Below are 25,452 nucleotides of genomic sequence, written 5' to 3'. Positions count from 1 at the left end.
CAGCAATGTCACGATACGATAAACCGCAATCGCGATAGGCTACAATCCGACCTTTATCAAAGTCGGAAACGTGATGGTACGCATTTCTCCTTACACGAGGCATCACAACAACGTTTCACCAGGCAACGCCGGTCAACTGCTGTTTGTGTAGGAGAAATCGGCTGTAAATTTTCCTCGTATCAGCACGTTGTAGGTGTCGCCACCGGCGCCAACAGTGTGTGAATGCTCTGAAAAGCTAATCATTTGCATATCACAGCATCTTCTTCCTGTCGGTTAAGTTTCGCGTCTGTAGCACGTCATCTTCGTGGTGCAGCAATTTTAATGGCCAGTAGTGTATGTTGATTATACGGTTGACGCACAGTCTTAGCGCTCTTACGAAAGTAGTATGTGATGAGTGTGGCTGGATTTCAGCCGCAAAATGAAACTTTAAAATCTTTACCACACTTATTTCGCCATCGACTAAGACACTGTGGAGATGCCCACATAAGTTTGCTTCTGCCGTCTTGTAACGTAGCAAATTACTACGAGTTGTCATGTTGCGTTTAGCTTGCATTGGTGCAGGGAGGAGAGCATGTTGGTTCTCACGCTCGCACTGCTTAAGCTGGCTGCTGTGCCGGGCGATTGGTGTGCTTGTCAAATGCTGCGTGCAATACGTTGCGCATTCTCTCTATGAATCTGAATAAGTACTATTAAATATTAATCAATCTTTATCATACTTAGTGTACCAAACTCTATGAATAACAGAACCATACTATCAAAATTTCAAATCAATAACTTCAACACTTTGGGAGATAGAAATTTTAACATGAAACACATAGTAACTGTACTGGCATTGTGAAACAGAGTTACGGGCTGCAATGTATTCATCTATAGTATCAATTGAAAATACAGCCAAACGGATAGGTTCATATAATCTAATTTTTTGGAATTTTCTTTGGTTTACAAACTGCCTATTGGCTTCTGTCTCGGGTTCTTCGGCCGACGTTCATCTAATGATTTTTCTGACGTTTCGCCAGCACGAGTGGCTGGCATTGCCAAAGCTTCACCCTCCATTGCCGGTGGTGAACTGATGGGGATGGAGGGTGAAGCTTTGGCAATGCCAGCCACTCGTGCTGGCGAAACGTCAGAAAAATCATTAGATGAACGTCGGCCGAAGAACCCGAGACAGAAGCCAATAGGCAGTTTGTCAACATTTGGCCACGAAAGCCTCAACAATTTTGTTTTCTTTGGTTTCATTGCCACAGACTTCTGACGTAGTGAACAGTACATTGGAAAATTATTATTTCATTGTGTTTTGGCTGTGTGAGTGTTTTGGAGAAACTGAGAGTGTGAATGGAAGACATACGTAAAGTGAGAATGTGACTCTTTGTTAAAACTATGTAAAACTAAGCGTGACAAAGTTGTTGGGTAATACGGGAATTTGTGACGCATGTCCGAGTGAGTTTGACATTCTAAAAGGCAGCCAGAAAGGGTGTAGAGTATTAAACTTATTAGCAATTTTATTTTGTGGAAAGGAATGGTATTTTTTTCGTTATATTTTATTTAGTTTCGGAGTTACGAAATTTGTAGTCTAAATTACTTGTGAAAACGTGATTGGTTGACATTGAAATAACGCGAGTACATAGTGCTCGAGACGATCGGATTGGCTACTTCACTATTACCCAGTCGGAATTTAGTATTTCCCAAGCGTTTGAGTAGGGCTTTGTGCCTCAGATCTACGAATCGGTAGAGTCGCTGGGGAGCAGTCTTCTGTTACGCACCTATGTTAAATCGAGCTGATCAGATTTGTAGCAAAATGAAGAAATCCGCGCGTTTGGTCGGTTCTCGCGTAGTTGATGAAAAGTAACTGCAGTGCTGAGTATTTCGGGAAAAACTGAGCTTTGTGAGTGATTTATTTTAGGAGATTTCGCGTGTCAACATTTCAAGTCGTACATAAACTCTCCGTGGCGTGTTTGGTACAAATTACGAAACATTATGGCGAACACTTCTGTTCAAGAACAACTGACTGTATTAACTCGCTAGCAGGCGTGGGTCAGTGATTGTTTAGGACGTTTAAAATATTGGGTCGGAGCAAATATCTTCTGGCTGCTTTTGGGTGTGAACTTGTAACAGAAACATCCAGTGACCAGGTACAGAAAATGTGATGCTTATGCCAAGTGGTTGCGCGTGAATTCTGAACCGAGAAAGTGCCGAGGTCGTTTAAACATTGTAAATCACAGAATCATGGCTGAACGGTTTTGTCCACTTAAAGAAGCTGATGTGCAGGTTAAGAACATAACGCATAACAGTAGGAAAAGAATCCACGAAGAAAGGACAGTGCCCGTTTTCCAAGTTTTTAAAGAGGAATTTCAGAATTTGAAAGATATGTAGATTTAGTCGCAAATATCCCATATTATGACAAGTCCAACACTACATTGTGTAAAGCAAAACGGGAGCTATTGGGACGAAACAGAACCCTCACACAAGTTTGGAGACTCACCTGAACGATGACATTGTGAACAAACTCCCATATGACCCGGAAACCAGCAGATACAGCATCGCTTCTAGAAGAAAGTAATGTAAATCACCTTATCGATATGTGACTCAATGGAGCTGCTATACATGCTCAGAGAATTGTAATTACTCTTATCTCTGTATCGTAGTATATAAGAAAAAATTTCACTGTCTCTCTTGCCTTCTTCTTCTTCTTCTTCTTCTTCCTTGTCTTCCGTGCCTATTTGGTTCTGATGTCGCATTTAGATTACGGTCTGTAAAGAATTATTTCTACTATATGTAGTGTATTTAGAATTTCTGCTAAATATATATATGTCAGTATTTAATGCAGTATGTGTTTTTGTTAGTAGCAAGAAAGTACCTTTCTGTACCCTTTATTTAATTAATTACATAAAAATTAAATGTTGCCCTGGCCATTTGTAATTGCACTGTTGAAGCGACGCCAATGCTGTTAAAATTGATAAAAATTTCTTCATAGCTATTTAGTTCTGAAAGTATTGAAAGGATTTAATTCCAGTACATGTAAAACGGCGTCTCATAATAATTTCCGTTTCATTTTAGGCCAGAGGTATAGTTTCTTTGAAAGGGATTTTTTAATTGTGTACGCTACGATTGCAGCGATTCTGGAGCATCAAGCCTTACAGAGAAAAATAATTGATTGAATATTAGCTTAAATTTGCAAATCACGTAACATTAAAGATATATTTGCCATCATGAGTAAGACGGATGTCTTCACGTTGGAATACGCATGATATTTCTGGCCATAGAGCCCTGGGAAAATTTAGCCGTGGGTTTTAATGAACGTAAAAGAGATTTTCTTTAATCAAACATTTTCAACCCAAATTAACGGAACATTTTTTCTCTTTTTTTTTTTTTTTAAAAAGAAGTAAGTTACGCGATACAGAATGATAGTTGGTCTTGTATGAGCTTGATCTTTCCCTCCTCTGGGTATACGTCCTTGGAAGATTGTAGAACACTAAGAGATTAGAAGGAGATGAGAAACTCTATACCCTGAGGATCCCTCACCCGCTCAGTGGCTTCAGGATCACATGGAGCATTGCAGCAAGTACAGGATGCTCACTGGAAAGTGAAATCCTGTAAAAGGCAATAGTTCACGCGATATCCATAGGCAGGAAGCATTCTGGCGTTGCCGAAATGCAGCGTATACCAAAACCACAGTGTAAGAGATCTCAATTTCTACATCTACATCTACATGTACACTCTGCAAATCACAGGTAAGCGTCTGGCAGACGGTTCATCGAACCACCTTCACAATGATTTCCTATTCTTTCACGCACACAGCGCGCGGAAAGAACGAATGCCTATATCTTACTGTGCGTGTTCTGATTGCCTTAATTTTATTATTGAGCTGTGGTAAAAATTGCTGTTTTGAAGAGCGCGCCGCAGCCGCCCTCCGTTTCTGGCGGTGGCGCCGCTGTGGCAATTGCAGCTTTGGTGTCTCCCTCTGGTGGGAAATGGGGAAGGTTGCCTGTTCACGTGCATTTAAGGGGCGCTATCAGCTCGGCAGTTTGTCAGTCGGAGTGAGACTGGGACAGCCTTGCGTCACCAGTTGCTGGTCTGTATCTCGTTCGCATTTGTGCGGCTGTTAGTGTCTGTCTGTCGTCGGAGTGCTAGTATGTCTGTCGTTTGGATCAAACTTTAAAGCCAGAAAATGAGAGTCTTGCCACTGCGCCAGTAACAGAACTCAGCTAGTGGTCGCCCGGTCGGGGCTGAGTTCCTGCATCTCAGTCTGGCGGTGGTCGTCGGCGGTTGGATCGATCGGTTGGTCGGTCGCGCACTGAGACGCAAGATGACTTGTCCGTCTTGAGCGTCGGCGCATGTGAGGTCGCCACGTGAATCCAGTGGGCCGCGCCGTATAGCGAGGGGTAGTGGCTTCGTGACGAACACGAGAGCAACAGGAGTCAACCCACATCGTTCTGGCCGGTGCGAGCTGCGACGCCGTGAGGCGGTAGATCGGCGCGCCTTCATGCGCCCGTTGAAGCGGCTGGCAGCGGACGGTTCGGGACAGCGGTTTGGGGTGCTGCGCCAGGTCTTCGCCAGACATCGCAGTTTATTAGAAGTTAAGTGATTCGTGATATGTTGTTTCATTTACATGTTAAATTCTACTCGTTTTCTTGGTCAGTCTCTCGTCCCAAGCTTGCTCGTCTGTCAAAAATGGTTCAAATGGCTCTGAGCACTATGGGACTTAACATCTGTGGTCATCAGTCCCCTAGAACTTAGAACTACTTAAACCTAACTAACCTAAGGACATCACACACATCCATGCCCGAAGCAGGATTCGAACCTGCGACCGTAGCGGTCGCGCGGTTCCGGACTGAGCGCCTAGAACCGCTAGACCACCGCGGCCGGCTTGCTCGTCTATATCTCGTCCGAATTTGTTAGGCAGTTAGTGTCTGTCTGTCTGTCTGTCGGTCTGCCGTACGTTAATAGCTGCCTCTGTCATGTTTGTCGGATTCGGCGTTAACGAATTTATTGCTTAAGGTGTAAAGCCCGAATTCCTGAATTATGTTTTTATCTTGCCTATCATCTTGAGAGGCGGTATATGTGTAATGTAGAGAATGTTTGTACATTTTATGTAGGACTGCATTTCACGGGTTTTTATGTAAATGGTCATTTTAGTATATAAAGTTGCCACCCTTCCACCATAAGAGTTTTCTTTTAAAAACGAGTTGCAATTTCGGTGGCAAGTAATTTTTTTTTAATGCGAATGTTTTGTACCATTTCCATCCCTCCTACGGGGTGCATAGTTTATGTGTTTACGTGAGTTGTTAAAATTTTTAGTTTAAAGTAATCTGGTGTGTTGCAGATTTGCACCAGTGTAGTCTTTCAGAGGTTGTTGTGAGTGTTCGTGACTACCGCCGTGTTAAAAGGGAGCGGCAAGCTTCTCAGCCCGAAAGCTCATACTTAAAAAGAAAAAAAAAGTTATTTCTGTCTCTGAATAAATTGTAACTTGATATTTAGAAGGTGCTTTCTGATTGTAATTTTAAATTTTTTTTAAAGGAAAGGGTTTATAGTAATAAAATTTCCATTTGTTGAAAGATATTTAACGTTTTCGTCAGTTACTCAATGGCAACTACTTCCACGCTCACGTAGTGTGATTAAATGTGTTAATGTTCTTCATGAATCGCTAGTATATAAAGTAAATTTTTAAGAAAAGGTTTTGAAAGTAAATTCACGGTTCAATTATGCTGATCGTTTCTCGCTGTGTAGGTCGGTGCAGACTAAATATTTTTGCAGTTCGGAGGAAAAAGTTGTGATTGATACTCCGTGAAAAGATTCCGCCGCAACGAAAAACGCCTTTGTTTTAATGTTCACCCCAAATCCTGTATCATGTCCGTGATACTCTCTCCCCTATTTCCTGATAATACAAAACGTGCTGCCCTTTTTTGAACGTTCTCGATGTATTTTAAACAAATGTTTCGGTATAAAATGAGTCATCGTCAGTTTATAAATATTAATTAGTTGCTGGTTCTGTCCGTGGTAGTTCTTGTGAAAATGGTCTATTCCGTTTTCATTAGGAACGCTCCACGAGTGTTAAACAGCTGGACTGCCATTGTCTCCATAGCGAATACCGACGCGGCGACCTAACGAGAGCTTACAGTTGTAAGTACCATACTCTTTTTCCTATTTTTAAAACCACTGATTTCTTATAGTTTTTACCTTTATCTTTGAAACTATCAAATAGTACATAATTTGAATGGAAGGAATAATAAAAGTCGATTTCAGGAAGCTCAGTTTGGGCTCCGAAAAAATATAGCAATACGAGAGGCAATACTAACCTTACGAATTTTCTTAGATGGCAGGTTATCAGCATATCTACGTTTGCAGCATTGTAGTTTTAGAAAAAGTTTCGGACAATGTTTACTATAATACAGTACAGTATTCGAAATCCTGAAATTATCATCGACAAGATATAAAGAATCAAACTTTACCTACAATTTCTGCAGAAACTTGACTGCAGATATGACAATCGAAGCACATGGAAGAGAAGTAGTATTGACAAGGGAGGCAGAGAGGCGAGTCACTTTCAAGGAAAAGAATTAAAAAATTTTGTCGTTTCTCGATGACACTATTATTTGGCAGAGACAGCAAAGGACTTGAAAGATCAGTTTAAAGGAAAGGATAGAGTTTTAAAATGTGTTCATGAAATTATTATCAAATAAAGTATAACAAGGCTAAGGAAATGGAGTCCCATTAAATCAGACGCTGCTGAGGGAATTAGATTAGGAAACTTGATACTAAAAGTAGTACTACTCAAAGTAGTAGAAGAATTGTATTATTTGGTAGAAAAAAGAACTCATGATGACCGAGGTAGAGAGGACATAAAATACAGATTGCCAGCAGCATGAAATGAATTTATGAAAAAGAGAGATTTGTTAATATCAGATTTTAAAGCAGGTGATAATTATTTTGTGAAGGAATCTGGAGTGTAGCCTTGTAAGGAAGTGAAACGTTGTTGGTAAACAATTCGGGCGAGAACAGAAGCTTCTAAAATGTGTTGTTACAGAATGACGCCGAAGATTAAATGGATAGCTCGGGTTATTAATAAGCAGCTACCGAATCTCACAAGAGAAAAAAGAAATTTATGGCACAGCTTGACAACAGGAAGGAATCGAGGATGCATCCAGGAATCTTCGATATGGTTATGGAGGGACATTTGGCTCAAATGGCTCTGAGCACTATGGGACTTACCATCTATGGTCATCAGTCGGAAGGACATTTTGGGAGTAAAAAATGGAGACGGCAGAAAAAGGCTGGGCTACAGTATACTGATGTACTAGTTACGCAGTAGTGAAGAGCCTTGCGAAGGATAGGTCAGCAGGGAGAGCAACATCGAACCAGTCGTCAGACTGAGAACCGCAGCAGAAACCACAGGTTGTACGTTGAACACTTTTTTATTCAGTAACGATTAATATTTTCAATACAGTAAATAAGGTATTATCCTACAATAGTCTGTAGCACAGGTAACTGGGACAAAAACCGACGACAGGAACAGTGTAGTCATATTTAGTCTATATAAAACTTACTGCATAAACTATTTAGTACATTATTTTCAGCATAGAAAGAGGTAAGCAATACATCTACCTCTAACACAGATTAACTTCACGTACAGAACCAAAAAGACACCTGTATTTCACACTCGGTAGACTCTTACTACTTTCCTACTTATATAGTTTGTCGATTTCACAACGTTTCACTTTCTGATGTCTCATTCACTCATTTAGTTTTACTTTGGTAACTCGCTTGCGTTACATTCCTGTTTATTAATGTGGGAGTTATTTGATAATATCTACTTTGAATCCTTTGCTCCAATATAGGATAACCTTTACTGTGATCAGAAGTGCCTCGAACATTTTTTCAGGTTTTAAAATGCACAGGGATTAGTTTTACGTATTTTGTACTAGCAACAACATGAGATTTGTGTAAGATGCAAATGTTTGGAGGAATAAATATTATCCTTTATTTGATTGTTGCAGGAAGATCTGTTTTAAAGTTCAAATTTGTACTTCTTTTCATTTAACAGGACTGTCTACATCAGGGCTTCACAACATACGTGCTCGCAGAGCAAGCTGTGAGCAGCAAGGCGCGAGCACGGAGCAGCGCGAGCACGCTACCCCCACTACCGGACCAGAGCGGAGAGTGGGGAGAGTCACATGGTGCACACAACAGCTGCCGCCAGTCAATGTAAATCCGCGGCCACCTGCAGGGATATCACTCACGAATTATTACTGCGACAAATGAAACAAATAAACGAGAATGTACACGTGCCACACAATTTTATTAGCTTAGGGTATGCCCCTACATTCGTATTAATTTGTGAACTATTACACAATAAAAGGTGTCACTTAAGTGTGGGATTCTCGGTTATCTTGTACTTATTGCCCTTTATAATTGCGGCTATGTTCGGAGTAATTGTTCTTGTGCAACGTAGGCACAGCGTGCAGTTTAAATTTCGATCAGACAATGCGTTTCTCAGGCGCGTCTTGTTACATTTCATTGCAGAGAACAGTTGTTCACAAACATACGTGGAACCGAAATTTGATATTATTGTAGCCGCCAGTTTGTGCAAACGAGGAAATCTATCCTGAGGGAAGTGTCTGTAGAATTCCAAAATTTTTTTCTTGTTCTGAAATTTGTCTCTGTATTCTCTGTCACACTGCAGGTCAATAATTTCTAGTTGCAGCTCAGGACGAATCTCTTCAATATTAGCTGAATATGGAGAGGAGAACAGATCAAAATCACTGTCTAGTGCTGTCAGATCTTGAAAGCGTTGATCAAATTCTTCCTTAAGGGCAGCTAAACTATGTGAATAACGTTCACAGTCTTTGTGAACATCTTGCATGGATGATAATTTAGGAAAATGAGCTGGATTTCCTGTTTCCAGCTGACTCACCCAAAGTGTCAATTTCATTTTAAAAGCTCGTACTCGATCTATGAAATGAGTAATTAGCAGATCTTTACCTTGTAGTGAAATGTTCAAAGCATTCAGAATGCGAGATCACATTTCCATGAAGGCTCTTTCAATTAAGGAACACACATGTTATTTATTTCCATGAACATATTTATCTCATCTAATAGGTAAAAAAATCGATTTAATAATTCGCCACGACTAAGCCAGCGGACCTCGCTGTAATAAGGCAGGCTACCACACTGACTTTCTACATCCTCAAGAAAGCTTTTAAACTGTCTGTGTTGTAGCCCATGCTTCCTTCTATAATTGGTTGTACGAACAACACTCATCACATTTTTTAGAGTGATACTCTTTGCACATAAGTTTTCCTGGTGGATCACACAGTAAACGCCCCATATTTCATTCGGCACGGTCAGCTTTTGCGTTTTCTCCTTCAACAGCGCAACGAAACCTGATTTTTTTCCGTGTCATCGCTGGTGCACCGTCTGTAGACACTGAAACTAAAGAATTCCACGACAATCATATATTTTCAACACTTTCTTCAATACTACTTAAAATATCACCTCCGGTTGTAGTGTTCTTCATGGCTACTACATCGAGGAGCTCCTCCCTCGCCTGAAGATCTCTTTTAACACCTCTAATAAATATGGCAAGCTGCGCTGTTCCAGTGATATCAACACTTTCGTCCAGAGCTAGAGAATAAGCCATAAAATCTTTACAGATATTTGCAAGATGGCTCTGGACGTCGTCTGCCATGTCCTGTATGCGACGCATAATGGTCATGTTAGATAATGGCACAATACGAAACTGTTCAACTTGAGATGGACACAAATGTTCCGCTGCAACTACCAAACATTCTTTTATTAAATCGCCATCAGTGAAGGGGCGGAGGGATTTTGCTAAAAGCAAAGCAATTTTGTAACACTCTGAGAGCTGCCTCATTTGATTTTTCTTCGTCGTCCAGATCTTCTTCGGATAGCTTTCTTTTAAGTTTAATAACTTCCTGTGCACGATCTGGTCCATCACATTTTCCACTTCCGTAGTCTTTCGCGTGGTACGACATATAATGTCGCTGCAAATTAAATTTCCTAAAATAATTCAGCGTTTTGTGACATACTAAACATTTTGCAAACACCATCTTTTTCTGTAAACAGATACAATTCCTCCCAACTGCGAAAGCATGGTTGGGGTTACACAACGGCGACTTGACATGATTCTTAACCAGCGAAGTGACTGTTAGAGCTGATCGTAGTACTTTAAACGTTACACAGTCGGCGCGATTTCAATAGGCAAGCTGCGGCCCTATTCAAACGTGCGCGCGCATTTCCCCTCCCTCCCCTCCCTCCCTACTCCGCCACCTTGCACCTGCTCGCGAGCAAGTGCCTGAGCAGACGCGAGTACTCGCGCTCAAAACCGGCCAGTTGTTAAGCCCTGGTCTACATAATTGCAAAATGTTAAAGAGTAGCTGTCAAAGTTGAATCACGCTACATCCCACAGGTACGAGCGGTATTCAGAAAGTAAGATCCGATTTGACACTAAATGGAAACCATTGTTAAAATCCAATGGAACTTTGCACAGGTGCGCCTGTCGATCGTTTCACGTCGCTCTTTTCAGTTCAGATTGCAAGGTGATCATGTATAAGTGACTAAAACAACAGCATCTCCTGCAAGTGTGTGGGTCTGGTGAGAGATTTCTCCTGAAGCTATGCAGCCCTCACAACATAAATGTCAAGCATTTCTTTCTTCAAGGTAATTTTCAGCAGCTTTCTGCAGGGGCAATGAAGACACTCCTGCAGCGTTTTCGGTGAGAGGTGTTTGATTACTCATACTACAGACCTTATTCGTTCTCTCCGATGTTCATCTCTGCTCAGATGAAGCGCTGGTTACGAAGACAACCTTTTGGCAAAACCAACGGAAGGCAGACCAGCGTAGAGAATTGGCGGAGAGCACAGGCGGCTGCTTTCTGTGACGAGGCTATTGGAAAGTTTGTACAACGCTACGACAGATGTCTAATATGGAGCGGCGACTATTTAGAGAGGTATCTGGAAGGTGTGGCTAACTATTGTGTATAAGAAACGTTCGAGTTTCACTGTGGTTTTCATTTCGCGACCGATCGCACCTTACTTTCCGTACAGACCGCGTAATATTGCTTTCTTTGTTCCATACAACTATAAAATATTGAAGCTTTTTGACCGGATGACAAGGAATAGTTTCCTTAGGTAACACAGAATATTGGAAATAAGAGTTACAGAATACAGAATACTTACTATAAATGTGAAAAATCATTGCACTAAACAAAGCCTGCAGCATTTTGCTACTTATCACACAAAAGCAGATAATTTTGTGTGTTTCTTTTAAATAGTACACTTACATGAACTGTTACAGTACTGAATTTTACATTCTGGAAAATTATACAATCTCTATAGAAAAAAATTCCAAATGAAACTAAATTCCAGGGTTTATACTTGTGTATAAAAATTCCACCCGATAGGTACAAAAAGAAAGTCTGTCAAATTTACATTCATTGCTGGGAACTACGTTTTTCTTATCACCACTCAGAACACATTCGATTTTAACAGACACTTTAAGTATTTCATTGGAGAAATATACAGATCCCTATCACAGCTTTCCTGAAGTTGTTCCTCTGAATGATACTCTTGTTCGAAAGCAGAACTATGACCATTGACTAATGTAAAATCTTGACTATATTACTGACACCTACCTCCATAGACAGACTAACAACTTCATCAAACTCGGGAAAGTTAAAACTGACACATTCGTGCGAACACATTTTGAGCTATACGGTACCGCACTGAAGAAAACAGGTACTTCACGAGACGCAGTCTAGAAGACTCTAACATCTACTAATAACGTGTGTCATCAATAAACACATAAGGCGATGACGCAACCGACAACAGAACATCGTAGGCTTGGCAATTTAAGGAGGGTAGGCGGAGTATAGAATCATTCCAACCAAGTGGCCTTGGAGAGCGAGTTCGAAAATTTTCGCGCAGTCTGAGAGATCACACTTCGTGACTTAAGGATCAATAGGCGAATACCTGCAGCTTTGAGATATTTATTAAATATCATGGTGCTACACTTAACAAAGATTTATATCAATAATCGTTATTAACATAACTGGCAGGTAACTGATCGTCTACAAGTATAGAAAGTTCAACATTTAAACTCGTAGTCGTGATCTTCATGCAAGTTGTTATATAACGCACTGAAGTACATGAAAACAGTGCACACATACGTAACACAAGGATTAAGTACCTATATTCCTGAAGATGTTCTCTAATTTATCTAAGACGGGTTTGTTTAAAAACGTTATTAGATTACAGCTTCCTGCAATGTGGGACGACAGATATTTTAAAATAATTTCACGGAAGATGAGAATAATGACTCACATTGTGAATCTGGTGTTGAGAAAATTCCTTTCGTGTTTTCGTGTTGGAATGTGGCACCCTCAGCACACACACACACACACACACACACACACACACACACACACACACACACACACTTAGACAGAGAGAGAGGGAACAACTTTCTTGCCGCAAGCGCATATTAATAAAACGAGCCGTTCTCATCACTTTCGCGTTTTCTCTTACTTGGATGTGTTTACGGTGGCACCTTATTTTATCTATGGCTGGAGCAATGAACAATTGTAGCGTTCATTTGTTGTCTTCCCATACATTTCTCCACCCTTCGATGTGACATGACATAACTGTTGAATCAAATGTTTGCGTAAGTAATTTGCTGTCAAAGACAGATATACCGATAACGTGTTCCTTATTTTCGTGCGAACTATACCCTTATCTACCAGCCTTCTCATCGAATTCCCCTAAACGATTCGAGCTGTAGCGGGATACAGAATGCAGATTTGCGCAGGTAAACAGTAAAGCGTTCAGCTGACCGCTGCCAAGCTTGAAGCCAATCAGCATAGCTTCCACGAATTCACGGCATGTTATTGCCAACGGCGGTTGATGTTAACGGTGGGAGATTCCTTCGAATAGGAGTTCGGGCTGAACGCGACCTGTGATAAACGTCTCTTATCTTGTGTGTCAATAGGCGAGCTGCGAACCACAGGAATGACCCAAATATCTTAGTGTCTGTGTGTTTGTGTATTAGAGAAGTCTATATTTGGCTGAGTAGAGAGCAGCAGGTCTTCAGGTAATAGTTACAAGTGAACCTCCGTACGTGTACACTTCGGTTTTGATCGGCTTTGTATATGTTGCAGCGTGGAGAAATAATACACACAAATTTCTTATACGTCACCACACGGCCGTTAAGACGGTGAAACATCCATTCGAAAAAAAAACTGAAATTAATATTTATGAATGAACACCGTTGAAACGGTAACAGTTACAAAAGAAAATTCAAATAACATTTCTACGGCTTTTAGCTTACGTTATAATGGTGCATCAAGATTTGTCGAAAAAGTCATTTTTTTTCGAAAGCCCCTCCCCCACTATTTCGTTTTTCATTTCGACACATGGCTAACAGCAAAATGCATAACATTGTTAATATCAAATTGAGTCATATATCAGATACGTATGATGAAATGGTATTCCAAAGAATGACTCCTGTCATGAAATTGTAAATATACGATGTGTTTGGTGCGCAAAATCAAAGTGCATTCAGCGTTTTTTGTTCCAAACAATTCTGCGCTTCCTCATTATTGCACAGATCTGCAATAATGTTGCAACATAATTAAATCTGAAAAGGTTAAAATTTGAAATAAATTAAACGGGTTTAAAAAATGTATATATAAAACAATATATGTAGAATATACATTTACAATATGTTAACCTGTGAAATACGTATCAAACAGCGCAACATGACAACTGGCGTTGAAGCGGGCAAGTATCGGCGTGAGTGCAGTGATGTAGAGATATTTCCAGCATACGTTTGATAAATGTGTCTTTGGAATTTCACTTCTTCACATATGATTGAATACGATTGAATTTGCTTTGAACGACAATATACGTTTTGTCCATAGTGAAATGTCGAAATGAAAAACAAAATAGTGAGGGGGGGGGGGGAGAGGGTTTTGTAAAGCACGTAAAAAGAACATAGAACTCTTATGTGAAGATTTTTTTTTAATATCTGTTACGCTTTGAACGGTATTCATTCAGACATATTAAACTCAGATATTTTCAGTGTGGTGTATCTTCCCTTTACGGCCGTATGGGCACGTCTAAAAGACTATGTCTCTTATTTTGGTCTACACTACAGCAAATATACCGCCTATCAAAATCGAATAGTATATTTTTCGCAGCTTTTGTTGCTCGAGGGCAGAGCCTTGTTAGCGATTCAGATTACTCCGCACAGATTTTCTAGTTCGGTCGCCTCACCTGACATTTAGAATTTCAGCCTTTAGTCTATCATCCTCTGTTTCAGTACCATTTTGGTCTGCGCCGGTCGCTGCTTACATTGTACTACCTGCTGACTAGTTTTTAAAACACAGGATTTTTTTCTGTGACTTAATTTTGACCTGCATTACTAAGCGTCGAGCATTGTTAGTGAGACCGTTGCTCACTTGAGCTGCCTTGGGCTAATTCCATGTAGCATTATTTTCAGGTCCTGCTGCGCGAAATGATTTTCCATCGTGTATACATGCGAGTCATATTAATTCTTTGTTCAGATCGCGTCAGTGTTTGAATATGGGGGAACCAATATATATTTTTCAGTGAGTCATCCGAACATATAGATCTCCTTTCACGTAACTTTGCCACTATCTAAATAGTATTGCGGGGTTTGTAAAGCGTACGTGATTATTTCTCTGGTTTTTATGAATGTGTGGAACGGTACGCACACCTCCTCTATTGCAGGACATTTGTATTCGCTGCTCACGAATTTTCGTGTAAGCTTTTTCAATAATAACTGAAGTTACTTTAAAATTTCTCACGAATTATGTACCGCTCGAATTAGTTTGTTCAGTTCATCGATTTTTTTATGTTCATATGCGCATGTCCTCACTTATCTTTGTTCATGATAAAACAACGAATATAAAAAGAATTGCCTTCAGCAGAGCTAATAATCCATAGGATTTCTTTCTGTCCGCCTCTATAACTGAGTGGGCAGCGCGGGTGACTGCTATGCAGAGGGCCTGGGTTTGATATCCGGCCCTGGTAGGGACGTTTTCTCGGTGGGAGGCCTGGTAGAGGTCGCACTCAGCCTCACGATGCCAGCTGAGTAGCTGCTTGACAGAGTAATAGCAGTGCCAGGTCTGCTGACGCGAGATCAGCTGAAGGTTCGGTGTGCCGGCACCCCACGTCACCATGCCGCATCCACTTGACACGAGTGGCTGAAGGATGACATGGCGGTCGGTCGAGCCCGATTAATCCGTCTCTGGCCATTACAGCAGTACCGCTTAAACTGCCTTCCGCAGACACAGTAATCTCCTGTTTTGTACACAATTTGTCTAACAAACAAGGTAGTAAAGTTCAAGAGAACTTCAAGACACATGCTGCAGCAGTGTATGCTTTGTGATTTTGCATCATTATGAACCATTTCCTTGTGGTTAGGTTTTAGAACATACCATGTCTCGTTGTATTTGCATAGCACGAATCTCTTCTTCAAGGTTAAAAAATGGTTGAAATGGCTCTGAGCACTATGGGGCTTAACTTCTGAGGTCATCAGTCCCCCAGAACTTAGAACTACTTAAACCGAACTAACCTAAGGACATCACACACATCCATGCCCGAGGCAGGATTCGAACCTGCGACCGTAGCGGTCGCGCCGTTCCAGACTGTAGCGCCTAGAACCGCTCGGCCACTCCGGCCGGCTTCTTCAAGGACACAGGCATTTACGTTGATATGTTGTATTACGACAGTTGGAAACCTTTGCTGTAGTTTATCTTATTTTATATTAAAGGTCCCATTTTTATGTTCCGTTGCGCTATGGAAGTTTGTTTACTACCTCATATTTTATTAACTGTAGTCAGATCGTGTAGTTGTTCAATCATGTGTTAAACTTCATAGTAACGGGAATAATTTTAGGGCATTAATTTCAGATTTATAACGTGCTCTGTAGACTGGTTAAATTACAGGACAATTGTAACTAAAGTATCACTGCTTGAGAGGAATCACATGAAAAACGAGTCATCGCAGACAAATGAAAAATTTTGGAACTATTTTTGTAAAAAACACTCGGAAGAGAAATGACGAATAAACTATTGAACGAGACATTTAAATTTCCACATGAGAGGGTAGAATCTGCTAATTGCGATCATGTTTACGTTCCAGGTTACGAACGTTGCTCACTGTGATGACCACCTGCATCCACGACAGTCTGGAATCGCACTAGAGTTACCATTTCACCACTATTTCGTCATTTCACAAATGTTCGCAGCACTTTACGAACGGTGGTCCGTGGAATGTTCAGCAGTCGTGACACAGCTCTTGGAGTGCTTGAGGATCGCACGTTGCATCCAGCATTCTGAGCCACAGCAACGATGACTTCTTCAACAATTTGGGGGCACTTCCAAAATCGCCAGTTAATTCGAGTTTTCTAATCGTGTACTTCAACCCCAGTTTGGAAAAAGGACCTCTCCGCATTTCTTTAATGCGACGATACCCGCAAAGAGCAGCATCACTATTCCTTTTTTTTTTTTTTTTTTTTTTTTTATAAAACAACTTTACGACAAAAACGTTGTTCACCTTGTCCACACCTGTGCTGACTGTTTGCAACCGTAGTGCAGACTGATGCCTGTGTTTAACCCTACGTCGTATTATCAGTACCAGGGCCTAACGGCAAGACTAAAACTACTATCAACGCAAATCCTGCAGCGCACGAACTGAACATCATTCCTAGACCCTTGGCCAAGAGTATTGAGCACCATAGGTAACTTCGAGTGTTGTAAAAAACAAGAATATTAAATAATCGGAAACAATTGTAAGCGCGAGGTAAGCCATTGCAAAATGCTGAAACATTAACAACCTGTGTAACCGCAGGAATGTTGAATGCAAGTAGGTAAACGTACATGCATTGTGTTGTACAGGTTCCGGATGTCAGTTTGTTCAATGGAGTTCGATGCCCGTTGCACTTGGTTGGTCAACACAGGGACGGTTAATGCTAGTTGTGAATGAGATTGGACTTGTCATCCGATGATGTCCCATATGAGCTCGATTGGAGACAGATCAGGTGATTGAGAAAGCCTAGGAAGGCAACATGTAGACACTCTGCTGAGCAAGTTGGGTTACATCAGCGGTATGTGCCGAGCGTTATCCTGTTGAAAAGCTGTCTCACATCTCCTTCCTGGTATTCCGTTTATCTTTTTTTCTCCCTCAGTGTATGTCGGTGCGTGACAAACAGCGTGCTGTAATCGAATTTCGAATTCTAAGCGTTCGTCCATACATGTTTTTAGCGCCCTATCCTTCATCATGTCGACGGGACGTTAAACACTAACCACCACCACCACCACCACCTTCATCATGGAGGATCACACGTGAGCGCTGCAACACCTTCAACAAACCGATACCTTGCTTTAACTGTCGTCGATCATCCTCTATACCAGTACCGGTATGGCCCCATCTGATTTTTATTTGTTTCCAAAACTTAAAGAACACCTAGCAGGACTACACTTTGATAGGGGTAAAGAGGAGCAAACAGAGGCGAGGTTGTGGCTCCGTCAACGCTGTCAGTGTATAGTGACGCTATCAAAAAACTGGTCTCTTGTTGGGACGAGTGTTCTCGTCGACAGGCGACTATGTAGAGAAAAAAATACGTAGACATGAAGAACAAAGATGTAAAATGTTAATAACCTTACTTTTACCTAAAAGTTTTGAGTTTTCACATGAAAAATTCGGAAGCATTACTTTCAGCATGTCCTCGTATTACGCCAAGCGTATTGGCGTAGTTAAAAATGCATAAAAAAGTGTCTGTTTGCTGTACTTTTAAAATAGTAGAAATATTGAGTTGATAAAAAGGAGGGGAATTGAGATAGCTGAAGCAGTGGTACGACTTCGGACTGGAAAAATATTCCGGAGGGCGGCAGTAGAAATGAGTGCCCTCAGGCTTTCGAGGCCGTAATCACTGCAATTAAAATCTTCTCAGTTGTTGGACAAATTTATATTTCAACGTCCCTGCTGGCATCTTCTTGAAGATCTTGGATTGTTAATGGTGTCAACGGTCAATCTAGGACACAACTAAATTGTTGATATGATCCCAGTAGAGGGATCGGAACGTCGATCGCATTAAGAAATATGACTCGGCCTAACAATCCAGAAGATATTAATTTCAAATATCAGGTTGTTTCCTTTGAAAGGAAGGGCAGATTTCGTTTCTCCATGATTCCTCAGTCCGAGCTAGCTCCGTGTCTAATGACTTCTTCGTCGACAGGCCATTAAACATCTCCTTAAAGGTTGATCCTTCCAGTGAAGAGTATAGCAACTAGCCACCTGTGACAATGCCATTTATTTACTTAAATAGCGCCGTAACCGGTTTAGAACCGACAGGTTCATCTTCAGATTGCTGTCCGGATCCAGATGCACATTTGTTGAAATTTACGTAAGTTTTCGGAGCTTTATACGCACTTGTGAGTGAAAAACTAATATAAATTTCAACAAATGTGCGTACTGATGCGAACAGCAGTTTGAAGATGAACCTGAAGGTGCGAAACCAGTTACGGCGCTATTAACGTATATAAATGGCATTATCAAATGGCTCTGAGCACTATGGGACTTAACATCTATGGTCATCAGTCCCCTAGAACTTAGAACTACTTAAACCTAACTAACCTAAGGACAGCACACAACACCCCGCCATCACGAGGCAGAGAAAATCCCTGACCCCGCCGGGAATCGAACCCGGGAACCCGGGCGTGGGAAGCGAGAACGCTACCGCACGACCACGATATGCGGGCTAAATGGCATTATCAATAGTGGCTAATTGCTATCCTCTTCACTGAATGGATCAACCTATATTTGTGCATTTCCAAGGTCTCAGAATGTCAGTTTTCGAAATAATAGCACAAATGTCCTCGATTTTCTTCCTTTCTCCCTTTTAACTGATATTGTTCTGATTCAAAGGCTAAACCGATATTAGGTATGTAATATGTACGTCTCGCTGGCCACATAAAGTGAAGGTCGTTAGCAGAAAAAAAAGCGTTAAAACCATTTTGTTTCGCTATGTCATCTACAGACGTGTGTACGTTGAAAGTTTCGCGCTTGGTATTTTGTACACGTTTCCACGAATGACTGGGCAAAACATATAGGTCCATCAGCGTCGCACAGCGTCAGCAGGCGCGGGGCGAGGGGAAACAAGGATTCGCCAAACGAGGCTATCCACTTTGTCAGTGGACACAAGGAAATAATAAAACAGTGCGCGAAACTCTGTAACAGCATTTAGCGACTAAGCGTGAACAGGGCGGGCGTCGGGCAGCGCCGCTTTCCGACAGGAAATGCATGTACCGTGTCCGATCTGGGAATCCAGCTTCCGCCGGAGCGAGTTTGGAACACTGTTGTTGCGGGGGCGGAAGGTGGGGCGGGGGAAGGGGCAGGCGATGGAGGGGGGCTGGTTGCTGCCCGATGTGACGGCGAGCGGACGAGGCGAGTGTATGCGTGTGCGTGTGTGTGTTTGCGTGAGTGGCAGAGGAGGGCGTCATATATCCGTCACACGCCGGGCCCCACGAACGCACGACTGGTGCTAACTCTAGCCGCGTCCGGCCAGCAGCTGACCCAGAGTTTATCGCTGCCTGTCACGAGTTATAGATTCTGCGCCGTCCCAAAAAGGAAGGCCCAATTAGTGCGAGAAGAGGGGTTTTGCGTTGATATGTACCAGGCAGGAGTTTTGTCGCGCAACACAAACGTCAGCGATATAAGTTTAAACCCAGTACCGTGCTTTCAAAACAATGCAAAACACTGTGCTTCGTTAGCTTCAGAATATTATACAATAGAGAATAATTACAGTGGTATTATGACCAGTACCACCAGTTAACCGTATTTTAATTGAGTTATTAGGAGAACAATTTCTTAATTAACGTAAAATTCTCTATTTTGGAAGGAGTAGACCGTAGGAGGTTCCGACATGCTCATGATTTCATTCCGTAAAGAATTCTCCTTACAATTATAATGTTGTTGGTGACATTGATTTCGGTACGTTGTGACTTAATTTTCAGGCAGCTGCTAGGGGTGATTGCTGTAATCAACTTTTGCAGAATATACCTACTTGCTATTTCCTGTACCTTATTACAAACTGTTATCGGTTCTTACTCTGTAGAGAAACTCCCTCCCGTAGTCACTAGCAGTGAGTGAATGTTGCGCTCCTCTCTGGCTTCTCAGTCTGCAAGATATTAGATATTCCCATACAACGATACAGTAAGGCTATAAAAGTAATGCAACGCAGGCAGCAGTGATACAGTATTTGAGGATATAATATGCATTTTTGAAGAGGCTACATATCAGATGTAAAATAAGATGTGAAATGAAGGAGATCGTTGTCTACACCATCGGTAATTCTTCAGCGGAAGAAATTTTCGACTTCTTTTCTCTGAAGATGAACGTAAATACTTGCTAAAAAGCTGCATTTATGGCCTGTGTACAACTTATTACAGCCTTTTTGTATTTCAATATGTTGTTCTGTATTCCTCTTTTGTGTTCCTAGCTTACCTTCATTCGGTTTGTATGTCTTTCACAACATGACTAATTTCAAACAGATGGATTATTTTTATATTAATTCTGCCATTGACCTAAATTAGTCTTGTTCTGCATTTTGACGGTTTCCCTTTCTCGCCGTGATTCCTGTGATATAATTTACATACTGCTTACATACACAGTTTTCATTGCACATGGTTAATCTAAACCTATTTGTCACTGTGTGATCAATAAGAAATTATGTTTTGTGCGCTGGAGACACACATGCAGTTTATTAAGAAAACACAATACTCAATACACTATATCAACTTTTCATCCTTTGTCTGCCTATTTGCACTTTTTGCAGTCCGCCGTTATTTTCATCACCAACACTTTATCTGCCTAAGGGTACATTTGGCAGTCCTTCTGATCATACTGCAATATACCATTACTGCAGTCATAACCAGGAGTTTACCTGTAATGTCTATCCCATTATGTTATACCGAATCTGAAATGTATAGACATGCGTCAATAGTTTGATAATAGAAAAGTTTATTCCAACACAATAACACTTGGCGATACAACATCAAGGACAAGAACATAAAGACTACAATCTTTGAAATTAAGACCAGAGCATCTTCCAACAAAGAAAGGTACATCCGGTATTAGAGCAATTATACTGACAGATTTTTTCAAGCTTCAAACTGACATTGATTGAAGATTATTTCTTTATAGAGGTGATTTTGCAACCGAAGAAGACAACACATTTGTGAGGAAAGCGTTGTTAAGAGATCGCAATAAAAGACTTGGGGTTCGCATATTTGATGGGACAATGATGTTCGCATTAAACAGATTATCTTCAGATTCAAATCAGTTGTGGATCTTACAGTTGTCTTCAGAGAGGAAATTGGATGGAGCCAAAATACGAATTCATATCAAGTTTGGTGGGGGCTTAGCCTTAGGAGGTTGTCATTACCTCCAGTCAACATTTTAATGCGTAAATGTTTGGAGTTGATCACACTGCAATTAGTGGAACGGAACGGTTTTGAAGTTCCTGTCACAATGAGTGTCAAGGAGTATAAATTGGAACTTTGGCTCGGTTAAATTTCATCCATCCGACAGCAATAGAATACAGTTCTCATAAATTAAGTATTTAATTTCAAAGTTGTGCGCCAGGATACGTTTTTCCATTTTTACACAGAATTATGTGACGAAAAAGGATGACTAGGCAGCTTTTAAGAAAACCATTGTTGAAGTCAGCGTAATGGCACATTATAGCAATATAACATACAGAGTAAGATTACTATTTGGTTAAATCCATATACACTTTTTCAATTTGCCCCTTATTTCTCATTTCTGTAGACATAAGGTTTTAAATCTACATTGTTACGAACACCCAATGGCTTCTTTGACTTTGTATAAACAAGGTAATAGTCATTAGTGTGCGAAGTTCCTTGCACTTCAGAGGGACCGTTATAAATATATTTAAACTTAGAAATTTTCTGGTTTATTTCACTAGATTTCTCGTGAATTTTTTACGAGAACAAAATCACCAATTTTGAATTTGGTCACTTTAAAGCCCTTATCGTACCTTTTAGATGTGGCTTCCGCTTTTTCTTTCATTCTTTTTCTTACTAAGTCTTTTTTTTTCTTTCAAATTTAGTGTTCTACATAGGGCGGGAATTATAATGTTTCTTCGGTTTCCTGATTTCTACGTCTTTCACGAGCCTTGTTAACTCCTGCCATCATATAGTATCGTCTGGTTGCTTTTTCGGTTTCATGATTTCGAAGTCTTTCATGACTTTAATCAAATCTTGCCCCAGTATCGTATTGTCAGGTGGCTCTTTCTTGTTTGGTTCGGTATTTACTGCCAGATTTTGTGTGGAAAAGATTTCGTTATACTTGGTTCTCTTTCCTCTATTTCTACGTTTTCTTCGTATGAACTATTGAGAGGCACCCACATGCCTTGCTCATACTGTGGCATCCAGCAGTCAGGCCTGCAAGATGAGTGGTCTGCCAAGCGAGTGGATTCATTCTTATTTATCGAGTAACATGAACTCTCGTACTCACAATTAAGTTACAAATTATCCTCCTGTATGAATAATACGCTACGGAAACGCACATCTGACTATCAGTAATTTACAGAACTCTGACTGTTCACTACGCACTGGCAATACCACATTTTCTTTCTTATTTAAAGGCTTTGATCAACACATGGCCATCGCACGGGATATGAATGGCGCACACATTATAAATTCTGGATATCATGACAACATACAATTCGAAGGAAAAGGCCACCAATCTTTTTCTTTTCACTATCTTATTTATTCCGATAAATTCTATAACCTAAACACACAAATTCTATGACCTACAACAATAACACATGAGAAATTCCGCCCAGTGGGCATGGCTTTACATTGGTGATTCTCTATCTTATGGTCTCGTAATTATTTAACGCTACAGTGCACTTTCTGGATAGGATGGTGGATCTTTTTTTTATATCTCACACTTCGACTCTCACAACCATCATCACGAAACTTTCCTCCAGACCGAGCGGTACAAAAGGAACATGCATACCCACTAACTCTGAAACTACCTTGCTACTCTCCCTTGTAAACCACACATACTTAAATTACATGACATACACCACACTGCAACATGGAATACAACACAAGGAATATTCACAACATTATCACTTTCAGCTTTCCCACTTCAATTAGTATTTAACGCAGTTTCACACGACACTGGCCCACTTCGTAATTTTTCTTTCCTACTATGAACTCTGGAGGATATATGCAAGTCTTCCTGTGCAATGCAAGCCAAGCGGCGTTGCTGGATAGACGGCTGACTCACCTTGCTTCTCTCTCAGAGTATTATAGTTTGAATCAAGCGTCACACGGAAACATAACGCGCAAAGTAATATTAAGAACATATTCATCACACACGCGAGTCCTCAATTGATACCATGGACGAGTACTTCCCTTTATCCTTTGTCTCATACACAGATTGAGACTCACACAGTACTCACCACGTGGAAGTACTCGTCTCTAATTTCAAGCCCTGCACACGCCATTTCTTAAATATTTCAACTTATAGTACACACGCTAGTAATTCAGCTTAACTTAAGCACACGGAAGTATTTCAACTTATTGCTACACGTGGTTTCATTGTGACCGTTGGTCACTTCCAAAGATTACTACGATCCCATTAATATTACCTGCCTGACATTTAATTCTCCCCACAAAAGTTCCTGAAATAGAGAAATTTTTATTTCAAACTACTCTTAAGTATTCCACATGCGTACCATGTCTCCACTCTTTTGTCTTTACGGAGCACAACTAAGACATGTCTTAACAGCACAAGATCCAGCGGCAGAGTGCCGAAACATGGCCGTTCTTCAGGTCCTCTCGCACCTCTGCCGAAGTGGGGGAGCACCTTGCTACCGTATTGGTAGCTCAAAGCTCAGGTAAATTTCATCTCTTTGGTCCCACCAAAGGTGATCCAAGTACTGTCTCAAAGATGATCATATATTCACTATCACTATCATCTTTGAGACGGTCACACACACATCACATTCACTATCTGCGGTTAGCAGACGACCATACATTCATTCATTTCACAGATCTCACCAAACTGGATGTAGGGATTTATTTTGTGGGAGTGCACATGTGATCAATTAAATAAATAAATTGTCATTCTTTCCCACACTGGTATCCGGCTTCGCTGTATTAATTGAAATTGAGTTATTATTAGAAAAAAATATGTTGTTCTGACAAGAATAACAAAGAATGTTGTACCTATTTTCAATGTCGGGTGGTACTGTACCCTTTCACTATCACTCATTTCACATTCACTGTCTGATTCTAGCATGAATGCTACTATAAGATAATGAGCCAGCTCTTTTTTGATCTTTCGTTAGTATCATTATTTTCAATTTTCACATCCTTTCCTAAGTTTTATATTTACTTAATAACATGTCCGAGTATGTTTTCATTTCGGTGATACTCCCCACCGAAACAGGTCCACTGAATTCCTTTGCGATGTCATCTCTTCCTACTGCCGCTACTACAGCCACAAGATGGACAGCTGATATCTCTGCCAAGTTCAACGCACGTGGTGGCTTAGTTCACAAGCTACCGCCTGCTGCATATTCTCCCGTACATCACTCATACGAGTCAGCACCTGACCTTCTGCGCACACCACTTTGTGGTGCAGCTCTCTCGTTTTCTTGTGTCTTAAATTCATTTTGTTTCAGCCAGTATGATTTCTTCAGTTTGGGCCTGTAATACGTGTCCCTGCAAATCTGGCCCATGAAACACGCAGCTTACCGCGTCATTTCCGTTATGATAATTTTGTGCTACACACCCTCTACCGCGAAAAGACTTAATACCGCAGCCTCTGCCTCTACCTCTTTGTATCATATTTACACAGTAACGTTTGCTCTCATTTTCTTCATTATGTTCATGATTTTCTCTCTTCCTGATATTATTTTTTTGGCGATTATCACAGTTCCATCTCCAGTCATCCTCATCTTCTGCTCTTTCCAAGAACGACGAGAAGCTTTTGCGGCTACTTCCCACGTAATGTTTTGAATCCGGGAGCTTTTTCCACAGTTACCACACTATTTTGGATTCTGTTCGTCTATTTCTCAAGTGTGTCAATTTTCGATACCACATTTCGCAAAATTCTTTTATTGAGTTTCTGGCTCTGTTGTCATACGGCCTTGCCATGATAAATTCTCATCATAGGCAGTCCTGTTTTTGTTCTGAGCAGTATCCACTATAAATTTTTTATTTAAGTTCTTCTAATGACATAGATCCCTATCCAAAACTAACGTGCTTCCATTAAAAAAAAAAAAAACGTAGGTTGGTGTTAAGAAACATACTTCCGTGCATTTTCGTATGGTTTGTATTAAACAATTACACTAACCCCTGTCCTCACGTTCGGT

This window comes from Schistocerca nitens, chromosome 7, assembly GCF_023898315.1.
Source record: "Schistocerca nitens isolate TAMUIC-IGC-003100 chromosome 7, iqSchNite1.1, whole genome shotgun sequence".
NCBI classification, from domain to species: Eukaryota; Metazoa; Arthropoda; class Insecta; order Orthoptera; family Acrididae; genus Schistocerca; species Schistocerca nitens.
Note: the sequence above shows the minus strand (reverse complement) of the source record.